The following is a 22,927-nucleotide window of genomic DNA, read 5'->3' on the forward strand; positions in this document are numbered from 1 at the left end:
AACACCAGTCATGATGCTGAAGATGGTGATGATAACTCTGGGGATGCTACACCTCCTGCGGCAGACTCAAACCAGAGAGCTGTGAGCAGTGCTTAAAGCATGGCCATATCCTTTACCAGTGACTAACTCTTCTCTCATATTCCCTCCTCTCCCTTTGATGCATGGCAGGTCTGTAACTTGCTAGGAGCATGTACTGATATCTCAGCAGTGTCCATGTTAAATGGTGGCAAATTCCTCAACTGTTCTTATAAACAAAATGACTCTAGTACCTTTGAGACAACAGTTAATGTGTGTTGTCCCAATAATATTACTTATCAGCCCACTCCCATATGGGTCTCTCTACCATTCCTTTTCCTCGTAACAAATGCTAGCGAGCTGAATGATACGTTGAATTGCACTAAGAATTGCTGTCTTTCCCAGTGCTGGAATGTTACGGCCTTCAAGTTGGCTGTGATTATGTGTATCCCTACCCATGTTCCTATCCCAGTTTCCATTCCAGAGGACAAGTTACCGGTGGTGCTATCCAGAAAGAAGAGAGATTTTGGTATCACAGCCGCCATTGTGACAGCATTGGTATATCTACAGCAGCTGCCACAGCAGCAGCAGTCTCGCTTGCTGCAACTATACCCACTGAGGAAGCTGTGAACACCTTGCAGAAGGAACGGCGGCTGCCCTTCAAACATAGACTCAGATCAATGCACATCTGCAAGCAGGAATCCTGATAGTCAACCAGAGAGTGGATTTGGTTCAAGAACAAGTGGACATATGGGGGGCCCTATTGGGACTGAGATGTATAGTACCCTTCCCGGCAATTTATGTAACTCCCATAGCCTATACTAATATGAGTGACTTACAGAATGTCTCCCGACAGCTCTCCCAATACTTGCGGGGGAATTAGTCCACAGAATTCCAAAACTATACTCAGCACCTGCTACTAGGCATAACAAGGATAAATAACACCAGAGTTGAGCTTGCAACCCTCCCAGAGATAATCAAAACATTGCAAGATGTGTTAACCTTTGCGAAACAATGGGCTAGCGTAATTGGTCTGATGACAATCCTCGTAGTGGGCTTGATTCTGCTAGTAAGGAAACTGCAAATTTGGAGGCGACAGCAACCTAGGCAACAGCAAGCCATGGTGCAGGCCTTGTTAGCCATCGAGGCTGGAACATCCCCCCAAGTGTGGCTAAGTATGCTGGATCGGTAGTCAACGACGGGTAAGATTGGTGGGGGAAATATACCAACCTAAGACAGGATGCAGATCATTGATATCTGCCCTCTGATGACGGGTAAGGATATTCCCCGCCACTGACAACCTAAGACAGGCACGATCCCTGCCATAAAACAAAAAAGGGGGAGATGTCTGAGGCAGGCCCCTGGCCAGGACAGCCTCCGCCATTAAAAGATGGCGCCTGGCTAGTTGCCAGGTTAGGATTGCCTCGTGAGACTAAGCGGAACGCCCAAAGAGGAAGTAAACAGCATTGGTTGCTAGCGAAGTTGTTCGTTTAGGTGCACAGCCTGATTCGTTCCCTCCTGTACCCTGCTTGCTGATTGGTCATGTAAGCGTATATAAGTGTGTAGACTTGCGGAAATAAGGAGAGAGAAGATGCATCCGAACTGGGGCTTCTTGTCGTCCTTGTGGGTCGAGGGCGATATTTGGCTTTATTGCGGAGAGGAGAGAAGAAGGTGACTTCACAGGTGGTGTTGGGTACTTCTCACAAGAAGCTCCTAATATCTAGCTCTCTTTCTTTTTGTGATCTAAACAGCCACAGATGGCTACTGCCTAGATCCATTAGTTCATTAATGGTTACAAAATGGAGATATTCTAATTTTATCATCCTGTCTTTATTAGTCAGTAAACTTAAACAGAAAGAAACCTCTCCTCTTTAAATATTCAATTACCTGAGGTACATATCACATAGGAAAGTCACAAGCAACACTTCTTTTCTTTCCTTTACTTTCTAATTTTCAAAATAATTAGCTGGATCCCAAGCATTCTCCACAGATGACCAGTGAGTTTTGTTTTGCTCAAACATGAGCTCATGAATTTAACCACACTTAATGTGTTGCCAATCTATCACTGTTTTCTCTTACTGATGCCCAAATTGTCAAACGACAAGCTTCTCAAAGAAGGATCTATGAATGATACCAGGTATACAATTTAAGGTAACAGATCTACTTTCTGGTTATGACTCAGTGCGCCTCTTCAAGATGTATGAACATTTAAGACGGATATATAAGGTGCTTTCTATTTAAACGATTTGAATGTACAAAGTTTAAATGTATAAAATTAATGTACAAAAATTAAATGTACAAAGAAAGTACAGAGTTGTATTTACTAAATAGTTCTACAGCAAGACTTTCTAATAGGAGAGAAAGTTAAACCGTAAAGGCATGGTTCCTGCTCTAGAGAAGCTGAGAATCTAGTTAGAGACTACACTAAACACCTGACAAAACTGAGAATAGCAGAGGACAACATTTAGCAGTCAGCCACAGAAAAGCTGATAAGAGACACAGGACTTGAACTGGGTCTTGAAGGAAGAACAGGATTTAGGATGGCAAAGGTGTGTAGGATGTATTATACAAAAGAAAATACAGGTGACCCTTGAGTAACATGGAAGTTAGGGGTACCTATTACCTATAGTCGAAAATCCACAAATAACTTTTGACTCCCTAAAATCTTAACTACTAATAATCTAGAAATGGTTCATTTAGGAGTTTTTTCAAAATGCCACAAACCTCCAAAAAGTTTCCTAACATATTTATAAGAAAAAAAAACCACATATTAAGTGGATCTATGCAATTCAAACTCATGTTGTTCAAAGGCCAACTACACGACACAAAAGAGAGAGTGAAAATGACTGTGGTATATCCAAGGCAAGGTGAGCAGACTTTTCACTAAAGCAAGACAAGATGAAGCATTTTTTTTAAATTTATTTGTTTGTTTATCGGGGAGGCACAAAGGCAGAGGGAGAGAGTGAATCTTAAGCAGGTTCCATGCCTGGCATGGAACCCAAGATGGGGCTCAATCTCATGACCCTGAGATTGTGCCCTGAGCCAAAATCAAGAGCCAGTCGCTTGGGGCACCTGGGTGGCTCAGATAGTTGAGCATCTACCTTTGGCTCAGTTCATGATCTCTAGGTCCTGGGATCGAGCCCCACATCAGGCTCCCTGCTCAGCAAAGAGTCTGCTTCTCCCTCTCTCTCTGACCCTTCCCCAGCTTTTGTTCTCTCTGTCTCTCTCTCTAAAAAAAAAAAAAAGCTCAGTCGCTTAAGCAGCTAAGCCACCCAGGCACCTCAGGATGAAGCATTTTTTAACCAATCGTATTAGAGTTAGAATATATGGATTCTGATTTTGACTCTATCACAGACTGTTGTATGACCTGTTCACTTAAAATCCCTGAGTGTCAGTTTTCTCACTTATAAAACCGGGAAGAAGGGGCACTTGGGTGGCTCAGTTGGTTAAGCATCTGCATTCGGCTTGGGTCATGATCCCAGGGTCCTGGGATCAAGCCCCAAATTGGGCTCCCTGCTCAATGGGGAGCCTGCTTCTCCCTCTCCCTCTGCTGTTCCCCCTGCTGTTCTCTGTGTGTCTCTGTCTCTCTCTCTCTCTCTCTCTCTCTCTCTCCCCGCCAAATGAATAAATAAAATCTTATTTAAAAAAACTAGGAAGGAAAAACAAAATTATCTTTAATAGCTACTCAGTTCTGAAATCCCAATTGTAAGCACCTAACATCTCTTATAACTTTATTTCTTTTTTTTTTCAAGATTTTATTTATTTATTTGACAGAGAGAAATCACAAGTAGGCAGAGAGGCAGGCGGGGCGGGGGGGAGCAGGCTCCCTGCTGAGCATAGAGCCTGATGGGGGGCTTGATCCCAGGACCCTGGGATCATGACCTGAGTGGCAGGCAGAGGCCTTAACCTACTGAGCCACCCAGGCGCCTCCTATAACTTTATTTCTAAAAGGACTTCTTGGGGCGCCTGGGTGGCTCAGAGGGTTAAGCCAATGCCTTTGGCTCAGGTCATGATCTCAGGGTCCTGGGATCGAGCCCCGCATCAGGCTCTCTACTCAGTGGGGAGTCTGCTTCTCCTTCTCTCTCTGCCTGCCTCTCTGCCTACTTGTGATCTCTCTCTCTCTGTCAAATAAATAAATAAAATCTTAAAAAGAAAAAAAACTTTAAAAAAATATATAAAAAATAAAAGGACTTCTTTTTCAAAAGTTTAGTCTAGCAGAAGGTACTCATCCCAAATGAATAACTAAAAAATCATCATGTTTAGAAAGTAAATCTTAACCTTCATTCACTGTTTGCCCCATGATATTGTTTTCTGGTACTCTCCTATAAGGAGAAAGATCAATTAATGCCTCCTTTTAGCTTATTTCTGAAAGGCATTATTATTAGAAATCGGTTATAGATTTAGATCATTTTAATTTATTTCTCTTGAATAAAAATTAGTTCAACAGATCTGTAGTTGGCAGGGGCTGGGAAAAGAGGGACTGGGGGAGTGACTACTAATGGCTATGGGTTAGGGGGTCTCTTTTTTGTGGTGATGAAAATATTTTGGAATTAAATAGTGGTAATAGTTATACAACCTTGTGAAAACACTAAAAACAAATGAATTATAACACTTCAAAAGGGTGAATTTTATGGTTAAATGAATTAAAAAGAGGAGATGGTAAATTGATAGAGTTAGGATTTAATCTGAGGCCTATCCCAAAACCCACTTAATAAGCCCATATTATGGAGAGGTGGAAGAATCATGACTGTGTTGATAAAACTTTTAAGAACTATAAGAGTCAAGTCTTCTAACAAGATAATTACTTGTTCAAAGACCTATGTATTGTGAGCCATTAATTCATTCATTAATTCAGACTTTTCCTGCATGTCCTCAATATGCCTGGCAATCTACAGCAAAGACAAATAATACACTGTCCTTGCCCTCCAAACGCTCCATCCGTTCAGAAATAGGCTTATGAATAAAACACAATATGAAAGCTATAGAAGAGGTACGTACACAGAAATATTTAATATAGCAATAAGATATCCATCTCCCATTACTCTGTGTGCCTGTGGTCAGAACATGATAATGTGTATAATGGAAGATAATTTGTTATTTAAAGAAGCCCATGAAGAATACATTCATTAAGCTACCCAGAACACCTTCTGTATCTCTGACTCTAAAGACTTAAAAACTCAAGCATCATCTCCTCAAAATATGCTCCTTTTGACATTTTTGTTTCTTCTACCAACACACTACTATTCCAGGTGCTTGGGATTTAAAACCTCAGGTATGACTGAATGTGTGAGGTTCTTTTCTTTCACTCACACATTCAATCAGTAGCCAACATGCACTCTCTTGTATCTCTTCCCCCTGGCACTAACTAGTTTATATGCTCATTAGCTCCTGCCTGGTCTAATACCATAGTAACCTAACTTCTTTTCCCATAAGGGTCTTTCCCCGCCACGACCTACCCAATACATGTCAGATATGGACTAAGCTGATTTCTGCCCAAATCATCTACCTGCTTCAGTGATTTCACTGCGTACTGAATTGAACAAAAAATCTTCTGCTGGGCCTATTTAAGGTCCCTCACAATTGCAAAGCCACCTGATCATCTACCACCTACAGGTATCCTGTGGCCTAGCTCAAAACTCATCATGTTGTTCTATCCGCATGGAATACCCTTTCTTCTGCTGCTTCTTGAAACCCTATCCATCCTTTAAGACCAAACATAAATCCCACCTCTTTCTTAAAGACTTTCTTGGTGCTTTCTATATCACCACCATCTGTTTCCAGGTGTGATACAGTCATTTAACAAATATTTAAAGAATTCCTATAAGCTTGGTACTATGTAGACAGAAGAAACACAATCTACTACAAATGACCTTGGAAATCTAGTGAGAGAGACATATTAACAAGTAATTATTGAACAAAGAATAAAATACAAGCTCTATTAATAGAGGTAAAATTGGTGCTCTGTGCGAAAACAAAAACACAATTAACTGGGAATATAAAAGCCTTTTCAAAAGAAGTGGCACTTGAACTGGTCCTTTAAAGATGAGTATTTCAATGAGCAGAGAAGACAAAGAGAGGAATTTCAGGCTGAAGACACTATGAGTGGACACTAATGAGTGGACACTAAAGAGGATCCTGCCTCCTTTATTTGATTATGAAATGCTAGAGTTGCTCAGTTTTCTACTGAGCTCTTATTTCCCTCTACAGTCTCTCATGGTCCATGCCCTCAGAAGCCACCTGTACAGAGATGATCCACAAACCCCTTCTGAGACATCAGCCCTGAAAGTCAGACTGAAATAATCAAATGAATTAAATATTCAATACTACTGTGAGTGAGGATGTTTTCAATTAAAGACCATAGTGGAGTGGCTAAAGAAAAAGACAAAGTGAGGGCGCCTGTGTAGCTCAGATGGTTAAGCCTCTGCCTTTGGCTCAGGTCATGGTCCCAGGGTCCTGGGATCAAGCCTACATTGGGATCCCTGCTCAGCATCCCTTTCCCTCTGCCCCCCTACCCCACTCGTGCTCTCTCCCTCTTACTCACTCTATCTCAAATAAACAAACAAAAATCTTAAAAACAAAATTTGAAAACAAGAAACAAAGCCAAAGGGGAAAAAAAAAAGATAAAGGGAAAAAAAAAAAAAAAACAGAAAAAGAAGACAAAGTGAAAATCCTGAAAGTAAAGGGCAATGAGCTATAATCCAGGTAGGGAGTCAGAGAGTAAAAAGTTGTGAATTACATTAAAATAAGTTCTACTACTATACATAGGGGCTCAGTTGAAAAACTGAGGGATGCGTCACACACAGAGGGTACATCCAGGTTCCTATGCCCTTCTCTCAAATCTCTAAACCATTAACTGAATTCTTCGGGTTTTGTTTTTTTTTTTAAGATTTTATTTATTTATTTGACAGAGAGAGACAAAGCAAGAGAGGGAACACAAACAGGGGGAGTGGGAGAGGGAGAAGCAGGCCTCCCACTGAGCAGGAAGCCTGATGCAGGGCTCCATTCCAGAACACTGGAATCAATGACCTGAGCCGAAGGCAGACAGTTCACAACTGAGCCACCCAGGCACCCCCCATAACTGAATTCTTGATCTCAACTGTTATCCCTTGCTCCCATTAGTTGAGTAAGTAATCCTACAATCCTTGAAGGTGAAGATACATGTATAGAAATGATTAAAAGTAAATCTTTGAAGACTTAGATAAATAAATCGACCTACCATGCACATAAGTTGAAGATTTCTTAAGTAGGCATAAAACTGCACTAACCATAAAAGAAAATAATAAACTGTACTTAATAATGTATCCAAAGGCAATATTTAATCAAAACAGTGGTATTAGCATAAGGATTGACATATAGACCAATGGAACAGAATAAAATCCCCAAAGATGCACATATATATGGTGAATAGATTTTTAACACAAGTGCCAAGGTAATTTAATGGAGAAAGGATACGTTTGGGTTTTTTTTTCTTTTTTCAACAAATAGTACTGAAACATTTCCATGTACCAAAAAAAAAAAAAAAAAAAGAAAGAAAAGAAAAACAACTCTTATCTTAGAAGTGAATACATAAAAATTACCTCAGAAAAGATAACAAATTTAATGTAAAGCCCACAACTATAAAATTTCTAGAAAAAAACAGAGACCTTGTGACTCTAAGTTAAGCTATGACTTCTTAAATATGACACAAAGAAGCACAACACATCAGAGGAAAAATTGATACACTGGTCTTTATCAAAACTAACAACTGCTCTTCAAATGATACTGTTAAGAAAAGGATAGGCCACAAAATAGGAGAAAATACCTGCAAAATATGTATCCGATATATTATATATATCTGCATCCAGAATATATATTATATATTCTGCATCCAGAATATATAAAGAACTCTTACAATTCAATTTTTAAAAGGCAAACAGCCCAATAAAAACATAATTGGCAAAAGATTTGGGCGATCACTTTGCTAAAGAAGATACACAAATGGCCTGTGAAGCACGTGAAAGATGGTCAACATCATTACTATTTGGGGAAGCACAAATTAAAATCACAGTGAGGTACAACTCATAAAATGGCTAAAATTAAAAAGACTGACAATACCAAACATTGATGAGGATGTGGAACAACTAGAACTCTCATACACTGCTGGTGGGTATAAAATAACTTTTTTAAAGATTTTACTTATTTATTTGAGAGACAGTGACAGAGAGAGCATGACTGGGGAGGGGCCGAGGGAGAGGGAGAAGCAAGCTCCACGCTGAGTGCAGAGTCAACATGGGGCTCAATCCCAGGACTCCAGGATCATGACCTGAGCCACCCAGGTGCCCATAAAATAAGTATTTTTTAATAAACTTTTTAAAAAGATTTTATTTATTTATTTGACAGAGACAGAGACAGCCGAGAGAGGGAATACAAGCAAGAGAGAGTGGGAGCCAGATGCCAGCCTTGATCCCAGGACCCTGGGACCATGACTCGAGCCTAAGACAGATGCTTTAACAACTGAGCCACCCAGGTGCCCCCAAAATAAGTACTTCTATAAAAACAGAACTTTCTTGGGAGTTAAATGCAATGCAAATATTCTTAACTTTAAAACCAATGCTCTGGAATCCAAACCACTTATTTTAAAGGTAGAACCACAGACCAAGGATCTACTTATCTACTTATCCCCAGATAAAGACTGGAAGAATTCCAGATCCCTTTAGTTTGAGATTAGCCATATTAAATAAGATCAACTCTTTCAGAGTTTGGAACTTTTCCTTTTCAGTTATCGTAGTCACTCAGTACCTGTGAGCAGATATATCTCTTTTAAAGTCCAAAGTCATGCCAAATAAAGCCTTCAATACACAAAAAGAACTCAAACTGTTTATGAGTACATGCGTCAGGGACTCAGTAAGCTTTCCCTTTCAGTCCTCATGGTGTTAAAGTGCAGTGAGTTGTTTGAAGACACCATTCAGAATCTTAGCTATAGAGAATAAACTTAAGGTCATCAGAGGAGAGGTGAGTAGGGGGATGGGTGAAATAGGTGATGGGGATTAAGGAGTGCACTTGTCATGATGAGCACTGGGTGATGTATGGAACTGTTGAATCACTCTAAAATATTTCTTTTCTTTTTTTTTAAATTTTATTTATTTATTTGACGGGCAAAGATCACAAGTAGGCAGAGAGGCAGGCAGAGAGAGAGAGGAGGAAGCAGACTCCCTACGGAGCAGAGAGCCCGATGCAGGGCTTGATCCCAGGACCCTGGGATCATGACCTGAGCTGAAGGCAGAGGCTTTAACCCACTGAGCCACCCAGGCGCCCCAAAATATTTCTTTTCAAATATTCTGAAATTCATATATTTCCTTGATTCACTTTTCCTTCCCAACTCTCCCCAGTATTTCTACTATCAAAGGTTTATATTTGGCAATGCAAATGTATATATTCTTTTTTCTTTTTCTTTTTAAGAGAGAGAAGGGTGCCTGTGTGGCTCAGTCAATTAAGTATCTGCCTCTGGCTCAGGTCATGATCCCAGAGGGAGCCCTGTGTGTGTGTGTGTGTGTGTGTTGGGGTTGGGGGGGGGGGTCCCCTGCTCAGCAGGGAGTCTGCTACTCCTCTCCCTCTGCCCCTCTCCACTACCTGTGCTCTTTCTTTCTCTCTCTCTCTCTCTCTCCCCCTGTGTTCTCAAATAAATAAAATCTTCAAAAGAAAAAAAAAAGAGAGTGCACTGCGTGGGGCTGGGGAGGAACGCAGGGGGCAGTGGTAAGGGAGGAACAGAGGAAGAGGGAGAGAGAGAATCTTAAGCAGGCTCCACCCCTAGTGCAGATGCCCAATGCGGACTCAATCTGAGCACCCTCTGAAATCAAAGAGTAGGATGCTCAACTGATTGAGCTACCCAGGCACCACGCAAATGTGTAAATTCTCATTCAATCTAGGCACTAGATGTAAAATCAAATGAATGATTAACCTTCCTTCATTTTTAATTTTTTTTTCTAATTATAAGATGGGGCACCTGGGTGGCGCAGTCACTAAGCGTCTGCCTTGAGCTCTGGTCATGATCCCAAGGTCCTGGTTTGGAGTCCTGCATTGGGCTCCCTGCTCAGCGGGAAGCCTGCTTCTCCCACTCCCCTGCTTGTGTTCCCTCTCTTCCTGTGTGTTTCTCTGTCAAATAAAATCTTTAAAAAATAATAATAAATTAAAATAAAATAAAATTGTAAGATAAGAAAAGGAGAAAAAAAATCACCTATAACCTTACCATAAAACAGTAACTGCTGTTAACCATCTGGTGTATATCCCTTCAACTGTTAAAAATCACATATGTAAATCCATACATAATATACATTTGAACCACTTTTTTTTTTAAGATTTATTTATTTGTCAGAGAGAGAAAGAGAGAGAGCACACAAGCAGAGGGAAAAGCAGACAGAAGGAGAAGGCTCCCTGCAGAGCAAGGAGCCCAGTGTGGGAATGGATCCCAGGACCCTGGGATCATGACTTGAGCTGAAGGCAGATGCTTAACCAACTAAGCCACCCACGCATCCCTGAACCGCTTTTAAATATATACTTTCCAAATTCCATATATCAACAATCTAATAAAATTCTGCCCATATTATAATTCATAAAGCCAATATTTTTAGAAAAAAAAACTGGACAATAATGCCTTTTAAAAGTTCATGCCTTGGGGTGCCTGGGGGGCTCAGTGAGTTAAGCATCTGCCTTTAGCTCAGGTCATGATCTCAGAGCCCTGGGATCCAGCCCTGCATCTGCTCCCTGCTCAGCAGGGAGTCTGCTTCTCTCTCCCTCCCCACTCATGCTCTCTCTCTCTCTGTCTCTCTCAAATAAATAAATAAAATCTTCAAAATAAAAAAAAAAGTTCATGCCTTAAGGAAAAACTCCACTATTCTCAAGATTACACTCAAAACAGGAGAAAAATTAGTGCTTATTTTGTAATCTAAAAAGTGACAAACACTGGGGCACCTGGGTGGCTCAGTACATTAAGCTTCCAACTCTGAATTTCAGCTCAGGTCATGATCCCTGGGTCATGAGATTAAGCCCTGTAACAGGTTCTGCACTGGGAGTGGAGCCTGCCGAAGTTTCTCTCTCCTTCTCCCTCTGCCCTGCCCCTTAAAAAAAAAAAGTGGTAAACACCAAGTTACATGGTGTTATATTTACTAGGGCATTGGGTTAATTTTTAAGTTTATGACATATTTATCATTTTTAATATTGTTTGATCACCAAAACCTTTCACCATTTCTATACAATTGTTATGTCCTATACCATGCTATTTTTTTTAAGATCTTATTTATTTACTTGACACAGAGAGAGAGCACATGCAGGGGGAGCAGCAAGCAGAGGGAGAGGGAGAAGGAGGCTCCCTGTGGGGCTTGATCCCAGGACATGGGGATCAGGACCTGAGCCAAAGGCAGCCGTTCAACAGAATGAGCCACCCAGGGATCCCTATACCATGCTGTTTTTTAAAAAGGATTAGTGGTTCTAACATAATAACATACTTAGAGAAAGATGGGGTTTTTATTATTAAAAAGAGAAAATAGGGGCGCCTGGGTAGCTCAGCTGGTTAAGTGACCAACTCTTGATTTGGGCTCAGGTCATGATCTCAGGGTCATGAGATCCAGCCCTGTGTTGGGCTCTGTGCTGGGCATAGGGCCTGCTTGGGATTCTTTCTCTCTCTACCCCTCCCCACCCCTTTAAAAAAAAAAAATCAAATAAAAAGATACTAGTTGGAAAAAAATCAGTACTCAACCTGAATGGTTAATTTCTCTCTTGTCTATATAAGTTTTACTACAAGATAAAATTGCAAATTCAATGAGAAAGATAAACCTTTTCCTAGGATTGAGTACTAGAAGGAATATGTAGAGATCTTGAGGTAAAGGAATGCTGGTTAATTTAATAGAAACTATTTTTGAGTGTAATTTAAGAAAACATGAAAGTTCTATTATCCCTCTTAAAATGCCCCAGCACTTCACTGTAATTCAACTATGTTTTTTGTCACAATACAAAGGTAGAGATTATAGATAGAAGCCAAAGGAATAGACTGGTCTACTGGTAAATACTGCTAGCATCAACTCAGAGTTGAATCCCCAGTGCCACAAATAAAGATATGCCATGAAGCTAACAACATATCTATATGACTTACATACCAGATATGCAGATAGCACAGCTGCTGTCTTTCTGGAAAAAATTAAGAGCCTAACATTCTTTTAGAAATACAAACGCGCCTCACAAAGTCATCGTCTGCACAGGAAACAACAGAAAAGCTTAATTTTGTTCTCAGTATACTTTGAACTGCTTCAGCACTTTTAAGAAAGACTCAAGACTCCCAAAGTAGTTCTCCATGTTATATGAAAGAAAATTTGGGCAAGAAAAAAAAATTAAAAGCTTTGTTTTCTTTTTGCCAGCATACAGAGAAGTTGCTTCACTGAATGCATATAGGAAGCAACTCCACTGTGTGAAAAAAATAATTTTTTTTAAATATAAATCAGCCAAAAGAAAAGTATTGGGTAAGCATTATTTTTTTTTCTAATATTTCATTTATTCATTCGAGAGAGACCACAATCATGAGCCAGGGAAAGGGGCAGAGGGAGAAACAGACACCTTGCTGAGCCACTGCAGGGCTCCAACCCAGGACCCTGGAATCATGCCCTGAGCAGAAGGCAGACGCTTAACTCACTGAGCCACCCAAGCGCCCCTGGTTAGCACTATTTTATAGTAAGTGTCTGACACTGACATCTCCTTTACCAACATACCACAGTTACACTAAATCTAGTTGCTGTATCTAAGCAAACTTTGAACAAGCATTGATATTCTGGGATCTTTTATAAAACCATTTGTTCTGAAGAATGTATCTTATAGAATTAAGAGCTGATAAGAGATCAACAAATGCTTTAAAAATTCCTGCATTGTCTTCGGCCATTTTCTCAGTACGATTAAACAATGAATAATAGTGGAATTAATTAATTAATTATTTGTTTTTAACATGACAGAGAGAAAGAGAGAGAGCACACACAAGCAGGCAGAGCAGCAGGCATAGGGAGAGTGAAAAGCAGGTTCCCCACTGAGCAGGGAGCCCAACAAGGGGCTCCATCCCAGGACCCTGGGATCATGACCTGAAAAGGCAGACACAACCAAGTGAGCCACCCAGGCGCCCCAACAGTAGAATTATTAAATCTAAAATTCCCATTGATCTTATATGATTCTGGAGGAAGTTCTAGGTGGTTATTTTTCTCTCTTCGAGAAAGAACTATTTAGCACATTTAGCAAGTTAATAGGTCTATAATTTTACCATTACAGAGCCTTTCCATTACTTGTTTGTTTCAGATTGTTTTTCTTTTCTTTTCTTTTTGTTTTGTTTCATTTTGAAGATAAGGTAATACACCTTGAGTCTCTAATTAGAGACCACTATGTGAAGAGTCAATAAGGATAAATATTTTGACCCGGACAGGAACTTAACAAGTCTGACAAGGAAAAAATCTCCCAGGGCCCTTTTCAACTTTAAGCCATTGGTCAGATGTTATAAAATGGATGGAATTTATATGGAATTTCAACCTGAGAAGGTATAAAAACAAACAAAATACAGTTGAAGAAGAAAGTTTGTTCCTCTACCAACAGCAAAATTTGCTGCATAGTTCCCAGACAGAAGTCCCATAGGTGGGAATACATAATGTCCAAACTTAAGCATTTATTATTAGACTTGTTCACTGAACCTCCCATCTGGCAGATATTAAAATCCACATTTTCTGAAAGAGCAAAGTTAGCTTAAATTGAGACAACATCAAATTTTTATCAGTGTAAAAAAGATTGTCTACTTACTACATTATACATTTACCAGAATAACCGTCTCCTGATAACTAAGATTTTGGTAATAAATATAACAACACTCAAAATACAAAGATTTGCTGGGATACTTTACTTTTTGCAATCTGGCCACTACCCTCCTTCTTTTCCCACAACTGCTTTCCAAAACCCTATTTACCTCCCAAGCATCAGACCCCATTTCAGTGTTTCAGTCCTTATTCTCTTGACACTTCAAGAGCGATAGGTCAGCCCTCATTCCAGACACCTCTCATCTCTGAGCCCCAGGTTCTCTGGTTGTCCTGCCTCTATTATCCCTCTATGTCTACTTCCTCCTCCTGCCTTAGCCATTGATCTTCTCTAGTCAGTATCTTCTTCTAGATGCTAGTAATTTTAGAGTCTAGACTCTCATTCTATTCCACGGTGATGCACCATCCCTATGTGGATGACTCCTACATCAGCATCTCTCTCTCTCTCTTTTTTTTTTTTTTGAATTCTCAAACATTTGATTTTATTATTACTTCTTTAAAGAAAGGCTCAGAAACAAATGTACATCAGCAACTCTAATCTCAAACTCTCTCCAAAATTTCTAGTCTGGCCAACTGAACATCAGTCTAAATGCCTCACAGCCACTTCAAACATTACATATTTAAGAAATCAAACTCTTTTGCCTTTCAAAATAAGTGACTCTTCCTCTGCTTCCTTTTTTAATAAGCATTACTAATACCCAATCCTTCTGAATTAGAAGTCATCTTTGATTTTCTTCTTCCTTTGTCCAGTATCTTGGCAATTACCAAGTTCTGCTGATCCTTAAAGATCAGAAAGCTGAAAGTGAAAGAAAAATGATTCAAACCCAAAAGACAGGGTTTCCATACACTGTCCATGCTTTGAAAGGGAGAAAGAAACATACCATGCACTTTGGATAGAATGGATCCATGAGGCACAAGAAAATAAAAATTATGGTCCCTAGGGTCTAATGATGGTAGTGATGAAAATGGTAAAAATAAATACTATGAGTTGGCACTTACTGAACTCTTGCTAAGTGTCTGGTACCCTACTAGGGCCTTTATATACATTTGTCTTATCTAAAGCCTGTAGGGTTGTTACTGTTATTAATGTCCACTTGAAAGTTAAGATTATCAAGGCTCAAAGATCTGCAAGATCACCCAGTTAGATTGGACATAAGTCCCTGAATACCTAACCATTTTTGCTAAAATTTCTTCTGCTGCATTTGTGTACATGCTTTATCTCCCCTGGTAGAAACAAGCTTTTAGGGGCAGTATTATGTCTGGTTCATCTTTGTATTCTCCATTGTCTAGCTACAGTATCTTTCACATGTAGGGCCCCCCAAATATTTGTTAAATAGGTAAATATAATCTGCTGTGCTACTGGCTACTTACACCTAAACCATACAGTCCCAGGACATTGTGGTTTTAAAAAAATTGCAGAGGTGTGGGACGGGGGCGGTGCTGGCTGTCGTTCTCTGTTGCTTCCTGCAGTGTTTAATCTACTATGGTCTAATTTACACAAGTCTAGGTCAACGGGCCAAGGAGAAAATTCTGTGAGATCTAAGATAGTCCCCTATTCCTCACATCATCTTCCCTCCCCACATCTGATAAACCTTTAATTTTTTACTCTGAATTTGATTTCTAGGATATTTGAGTTCTCAAAAAGTCAGTACTTAGTGTAAATTGGTCACTACTATAAGTGGTTTTTTAGGGAGAAGAACAGCTAGGAATATATGCTGTACCAGAATTCAGTTTATAAATTCCAATTACATTACAGTCAGAACTAAACTACATCGTTTAAACCAATATTCACACATACAAAAAGGAAAAGAGACTGTCCCTACACAAAAAATAACTTGGTTGCATAAATATTTCATTATATTCCCTTGAGTATATCAATAGTATAAGAAGTTTCAAGGCCAGGAAAGGGTCACAAATATGCTTGCTGGTATTTTTTTTAATATTTTATTTATTTATTTGACAGAGAGAGACACAGCAAAAGAGAGAACACAAGCAGGGGGAGTGGGAGAGGGAGAAGCAGGCTTCACGCTGAACAGGGAGCCCGATGCGGGGCTCGATCCCAGGACCTTGGGATCATGACCTGAGCCAAAGGCAGACACTTAATGACTGAGCCACCCAGGTGCCCTCCCTTTTTTTTTTAAAGATTTTATTTATTTATTTGACAGAGGCTTGCTGGTAGTTTTAATGAAAATGTTGGAATAAATGATAAAGTTACACACACACATAATTCACCAGAAAATACTAATGAAATAGCATAAGTAGAACTTTTTTTTCTTTCTTAATCTATCTTGTTATAAAGACACTGTTTTCAAAATTGAATAACAAACAAAAGAGCTCTTTTTTGCTGCCCAGTCAATATATAAGAGAATGATAGGGAAGTCTGAGTTAACTGCATTAAGATAGCACCTTTAACTTTTTCATTTTGACTTGAAAATAGTTTATTACTTTGGTTGCAAAAAGTACTTCACATTTCTACCTAAATGCAAAAACTCAGACTGATTAAAGTGAAATACATTAGAGTTGTATATTTTTCTTTTACAAAGAGCAGCTGGCTCTTTTAACTTTTTTTTTGTTTCTGGTAATAGTTATTATCCTAATAGAGGATAGGAAAAAAATTATATATCCATTATATAGCCATATATAACTTGTTGGAATTGGACATGATTCATTACTTAAGGATTTCACAAACACCCACTCAATTCACTCAAGTAAATAATCAAATTTCCCATTCTCTGATATATCTATAAAAGTAATCAGGAAAAAAACCTCTCAATTCCAATGGTCTAATTACCTTTAACAATAAAATTCCATCTCTGAATTGTGAATAACCAATATTAAGAATGAACATTTTTGGTAGTGAGGATTCATCAAATCTAGCCTCCTAGAGGAAATTAGGATTTCTAGAGGAGCAATTTTAATTATGCTTTAGTAAAGAGCACCCCAAAAATTAGAAATTAATCTTTTTCTGTTATAAAACAAACCCAAGAAAATAACTATTTTTAAGAATATTTAATTTATCTCAAAAATTATAGCTTACAATTGAAATAATTACTTGCAATTTTAAAACAATTTATCTGAAAGTTATGCATTTACTTAAGTATGTTATGTCAGAAAACAGATAAATGAAAGACAAGTCAAGGGTTGCCCAAATCCCAGTTTATAGTTGTAAATTCCTAAGGTTTTAAAGCACAGCCACAGGCTAATGTCCCAAAGACCTGCTGCCCACCAACATGTGCAGAGGACTGAAGTTAATAGCAGGGCATGTCAATTTACTACAGGCAGCTCTCAGTGCGACACTTTGACAAAAGAACTGGGTCAGGTTACAGCCTGTTCCTATTATCACAGCAGTCTAGATTTATGGTTTCTAACACCAGCCCTACAAGAAGTAATGGAAATGATGACAACAACAATCCCTGCTAGACAACAGACTACAGAAAAGCATGCAATAAACCACAGTCTGAAGTGACCAGAAAACTAAACATCCCTGACAATACTTAAAACGTGAGGCAGGTGTCAGTAAATTATTCATTTAAGTATTTCTAGAACCTCTCAAAATCTCAACCCAAAAAAATCTCAAAACAGATTCTAATCTAAAACAAAACAATATGTAAAGGTACTTACCAGTATCAAGTAGTGCATTTTAATACCTTTAATAACTACCAAAGATACTGTGTTTCATTTGAATAGATTTATGAAACTCTACCAAGTCAATAAAAAATAAAGATAATATTGATCATTATTTTTCAAATAACATTAAAGTATATTGAGAATTACTCCAAATAATACTTTAAACCTTTCAAATGGAAGAAAAAAGACAACAGTTTCACAGCAAAAACCTCATGTTTACAACTGTACAGAGAAGCAAGACAACAGAAAAAACACATGATTCAATCACAGTCAACTTAGAACTAAAAATATAAACACAATCTTAAACTAGCTAAGAATGATGAAAGGTGAGAAAATTGACCAAATGATAAAGAAAATAAGAACTCTCTCACTACAAATAATGAATTTAAAAGACTACATCAAGGTTACAAGGTACATACCAAGCAAATGAAGCTCTTTATGACTACAATTCTGCACTCGTTAATTCTTATGAGAAACGGAGGCTGAGAAAAATCAAATATGTATTCTGAAGACAAAAAACAAAGACAGCCACCAACTTTTCCCTGAGAAAAGAAAGTACCCTAAAGGTATGCCCTAGAATTGCAATATATCCCTGTCCCTTCTGAAGTTTACAATGGTGCATTACCACAAAAGGTGGGCACTCTCTTTCCGCTCTTACAACAATTTGCTCCTATAAACTTAGGAAGGGGCAGAACCACAGCCATAAACACAGGTCACAAGTAGTAGGTAGTCAAATGTTATCTTCAAATGTTTCTCAGCTCTTTACTCATAATAAAAGCTTATTCTTTTTTTTTTTTTCTCCTTGGTTAAATAAGGACTTCATCCAGCTTAAGGAAATGAGTACAAAATTAAATTGAACAGCACCACCATATAAACTGCTTAAAGGATTCTCAAATCTTTCACTTCTCAGGCAACAAGATATCCCTCATTTTTTGTCAAAACCTTTCCACCACATGCCCAAAAAATGAAAGTAGGGGAAGGTTAAGGGATCTATGTCTAGTAGAAACCATTTAGCATAAAAATCACTTGCATTATTATTTCCAAGGTAGCCAAGGTTTACTTAAATCAGACAACATATAGACAAAATAAGCAAAAATGCCTTACTCACAAAAAATAAAGACTATATATATGCACATTGTAAATCTCAGATGGTTTTTAATATTTTTTTCAAGTTATCTGGCTTTAAGAACCATCACTTCTGCTATCTTTTTAAAAATGAGGTGTTATCACTGTAATAAAGGCATTTCTCTACTTAGAGTAACCAAAGCCCAAACTAGTTAAAGCCTTAGAACACTTACCACTAAATTATACCAACCCATTCTAATATAAGATAAACAGCAGTGGTTTCTTTCAACTATTTCCCGAAGAAAAAAGGATCACAAATATTAAAACCCTAAGCCAGGGAAGGGTGAACTTTTTCTTTTAAAATCATCAACATCAGCCATTTCCAAAATTTCCAGGATTTTGGTTCCTGAAATTAACTATCTATCCCTTCAAATCCTAAGATATTATGCAGTAATTTTCAGACATCAATAATGTTCTTAAAATTCTTAGGGGTACTCGATTCACTCACTCCAAGCTACAAATGCCAGACCTATATTCACAACCACAGCCTCACAGCTCTAACACTGATGGCTGGCAGAGCTCACGTTGTTCTATCTTGTGTATCCTATAAACCAGGAATATGACTATGAGGAGACAAAGAAACTTCCAGAAAGAGAGAACTAAAAGAGAAAAATGATCTCAGATTTCCATTCACAGCTGGAATCAGACTAGAGCTGGCATAAAGGGGAAAAGGGGAGCGGACAGGGTAACCTGGCAAAAAAAAAGACTAGAGACGACTAATAACTCAAATAGCAGAGGATCCCTTGCATCCTCCAGTGTTCCAGTTACTAAAGTTACACAAGCATTCCATTTAACCCAAAAGAGAAGGGCAATAAAATACTCAAGTGAAATGCCCCCACCAAGAGCTCAAACTAAAATTGGGATTTGGATTTTCCTTAAATGCAACAAGAGGCTACGTCATTTTCATTCAAAAGACTTGGTATTTACTCAGCCCTTTCAAGGCACTTTATTATCATCAATTATTTCTCAAGGAGGCAGCGCAGGATTACCCTGATCATTTCACTGATGCGGAAACAGATACCAACAGCAAAGGGAATGGGGGGGGGGGGCAGGAAGAGGGGAGATAGGAAGCATCTGGGGGGAACAGTCAGGCAGCTAAAAAGGAACAAACCCAAAATAAAATGAAAGTCACATCTGGTTTATAGCTGGCCATCTTAACCCTTGTTACTTTTTAGCTCAGAGATTTTTGAAACATTTTGAAAAAAGAAAATGCTCTAAATTATGAGTCAGTTAATATTTAGTTATAAACTAAACTACTTACTTGGTCATAGAAGTGAAGTTGTTTAGCATTAAAAAAAAAAAAAAAAACACTCAATCCCCAGAGCACACAGATTTCAATTTATACCAATAATTCATTTTTCTTCCCAAGCCTAAACATTGTATTTATGTTTGACCTAGAAAATAATCTCACGAAAATATATAGCTTTATTTAATCATAAAGACACACAAAGTTAATATCAACCCAAGTAAGAAATAATTCACAGTTACACCCAGAATTTTATTTGGAGAATTATATCCAAAATACCGATTCCCTGAATTTGCCCTTGAAACAAAGTAACTACTTGTTTTACATTCATATTCATTTTCTTAGCTACAACTTTGAAATTTTCAGGAATAAACTGCTGATGGGTAGCCTTAAACACCCAGAAGCCAACATTCACAGCCTCTGAATAAATGCACCTTGAACTAAACTCCATACTACAGACAACACAGGCACTTCAAAAAGATGAATTGATTGAAACAAAAAGACTAACCAGTTGCCTCATGAGAAAAACTGATACCACCTCTTTAATACTGACTCCAATGATTTCTGTACATATTATGACATCATTAGCTTTAAAGCAACCTCACATAATGTAGTTGAGTTACATTAATCTTTTTTTCCAATTTCAAAACAAATCAGGTTCTCTAAAGGAAACAGGCACACATCCTTAAGTTTATAAGGTTGTGTGATACATGTGATATTCATTTAAAAGTTTCAGAGCTGTTTTAAATATGTTTACGTTTTTAAAAAGATCTTTCAGACTGTTTTGAAGACTGTGGATAAAACTATAGCCAAACAAATACAAAGCATCAGGTGAGTGCTCATAAAGTCACTCCTTTCTCAAAATCCCAACTGGACTTTTTTCCAAAAGCTTATTTTTGCATTCCTTCCATTAAATATACAAAACCAAAGACTGACCAAAAAAAATTTCATCCCTGGAAATACGTTATTTAATGAGTAATTTTAAAAAAGAACGGCAAGAAAGGCAAAATTGTGATTACTGAAGAACATCCCAAGCCCTGCTTTTGAAAAGAATTAGATCAATCTATGAACTATTGTTATAATACAACTGCTTGTCATAGAAAGTTTTATTCCATAAATGATATACATCATATAATACTGTTTCCCCAAAGCAGAAATATGAATAGCTCTGGGAGCATTAAAAATGCAGCAGCATGTGCAGTTGTTTTGGTAAAGGAAACTATCCCTGAAAATTTTGTAAATCATATGATCATAAGTATCCACTTTCCCTGCCTTACCTTCCCCCTACTCACAGATCCATTCACTTTCCAGAGATATCCTAAAGTCACCTTAACACATCATTCATAAAAGCTAATCTAATTCTTCAAGATAAAGGCTAAATTCAAATTATAATCACACCTTGTAAAGAATAACAAATGCTTTACAATCTTTAAAAACATCAATAGTCTTAAATGGGGATGCGTAAATACCGGTGCGGGCCAAACACTGGGGCTCGGGGGAGGGGGCAAATTACAGACCTCAAAGCTCTGTATAACCTCAAGGCGTAAAATCTATTAAATTCGCCTTCTCGCTCTTCCTCTAGCGATTTGGCGATTTACACCAGGATGCAGCACAACCACTAGTCAGGTGGAAAAAGCAAGAACGCTGCGCCTTAAAAGCACCAATGGTCCCTAGACCAGGTCATGCCGCGAGAGCACAGCGCTGCCCTGTAGCTCCTCCGAAGAGCTGGAGCCCCCCCTTTCTGCCCCACCTCCCCCTCACACACACAAGCAAGGAGGGCCGTCCCCCCCCCACCCCAATTCTCCCCCAGGGCGAGCCATAGGCGCCGCCACCCACCCCCCACCCAAGCCTCAGCCGCCCAGAGCCCCGGGGCGCGAGTCCGACCGGCACCTGGCACCGGGACCGAGCCCGCGCTCCGCCACAGGCGCATCCTTCCGGGCTAACGTTTCCCTCCCAAACTCCAAAAGTTATCTCACAACTCCTCAGAAGGCAATCGGCGGGCTTTAGCCCAGACCACGCAAAGTCATCGCTGCTCCTCAGCCCCACCGCCCACCCGCGCTGCCCCGGGGCCCCAGGTCGGCCCCCCAGCCCAGCTTCTCCAACAGCAAGAAGATGCTCAGGATCGTGCAGTCCGCGCTTCGGGGCAGGGGGCGGCTAGAGAGCAGCACGGCAACCAAACGCCGCGCAAGGGATGGGCCCGCGACTGGCGACGGGGCCCCGGGGGAATGCGAGGGGCTGCGCAAAAGCAGCTGTGGGGCATCGTGGAGAGCGCTAGGTGGGGCAGGGGAGCCCTGGCCTCTGGGGTGAGGCTGCCAAAGGTGGGCAACTGGGGTGCGGGGCCGAGCTAAGGCCGGACCCCGCGGGGCGGTAAGGGGGCGTTACTCGCGCGGGACGCGCCGCGGAGGGCGCCCGGCCACCCGCCCGCCCTCGGACAACGACCAGAGACCGGATGCCACGGCTCCGCCTCTCTGCTCCTCACGGGGCCCGGAGTCGCCACGCACCTCGGGTCTCGCCAGCGAAAGGAGCCAAATTGTCACACTGGTCCCGCGAGCCGGTACCGGTCTTCACACCGCCGCCGCCATGTTTGAGAAGCCGCGCGCGGAGCCGCGCATGCCCCGCAACCGCCACCACCGCCCCGCCCCCGCCCCGGCTGGCCCGCGTGCCCTGCGGTTGCCGCAAACATGCCCTATGACCGCTGCCGCGTGCGGGGCCCGAGCTGGGGGCTTCGCCGGAAGGCAGCGTGAGCGGCGGCTGGCGACGGGGACGCTGCAAACCCAGGAAAGCCCTGGGTAGTTTTCCTGTATCCTCCCCCCCACCATCTGCCCTCCCGCCAAAAAGAAGCCCGTGGCTTGCACCCAAGACTATGATGGGCCCCCAGCTGAGACCCCGGGGTCCGCGTCAAGTTCCATCGCAGGAACTCGCTCCCCTTGGCTATCGCCTTTGACTCTTCGGTCACCACCCACACTGGCCACGCACCGAAAAGCCAGGCTCTTCCCTAGGAACTGAACCAAGTTCGATGAACAAGGAAAATGCAACTTTAGAGCAGCTTGAGCAAAGCCACTCCTCCGCGGGCTGCCGCATATTCCTTGAAACAGTTTTTCCCCCC

At 40.2% G+C, this 22,927-nt stretch overlaps 1 protein-coding gene across 3 annotated transcripts in view; it reads right to left on the bottom strand.

The window, feature by feature from the left end:
• The window catches only part of SCML2 (Scm polycomb group protein like 2), a 105,644-nt gene extending 83,220 nt beyond the window's left edge, over positions 1 to 22,424 (bottom strand). For 2 of the 3 annotated variants that reach the window (XM_059158004.1, XM_059158006.1), the window contains exon 1: positions 22,323 to 22,424. The gene's annotated coding sequence lies outside the window, so the exon portion shown is untranslated. The remainder of the gene's footprint in view (positions 1 to 22,322) is intronic. The other variant, XM_059158005.1, reaches the window with a different exon arrangement.
• Positions 22,425 to 22,927: the final 503 nt, after the last annotated feature.

The sequence above is a fragment of the Mustela lutreola genome, chromosome X (genome assembly GCF_030435805.1).
Source record: "Mustela lutreola isolate mMusLut2 chromosome X, mMusLut2.pri, whole genome shotgun sequence".
NCBI classification, from domain to species: domain Eukaryota; kingdom Metazoa; phylum Chordata; class Mammalia; order Carnivora; family Mustelidae; genus Mustela; species Mustela lutreola.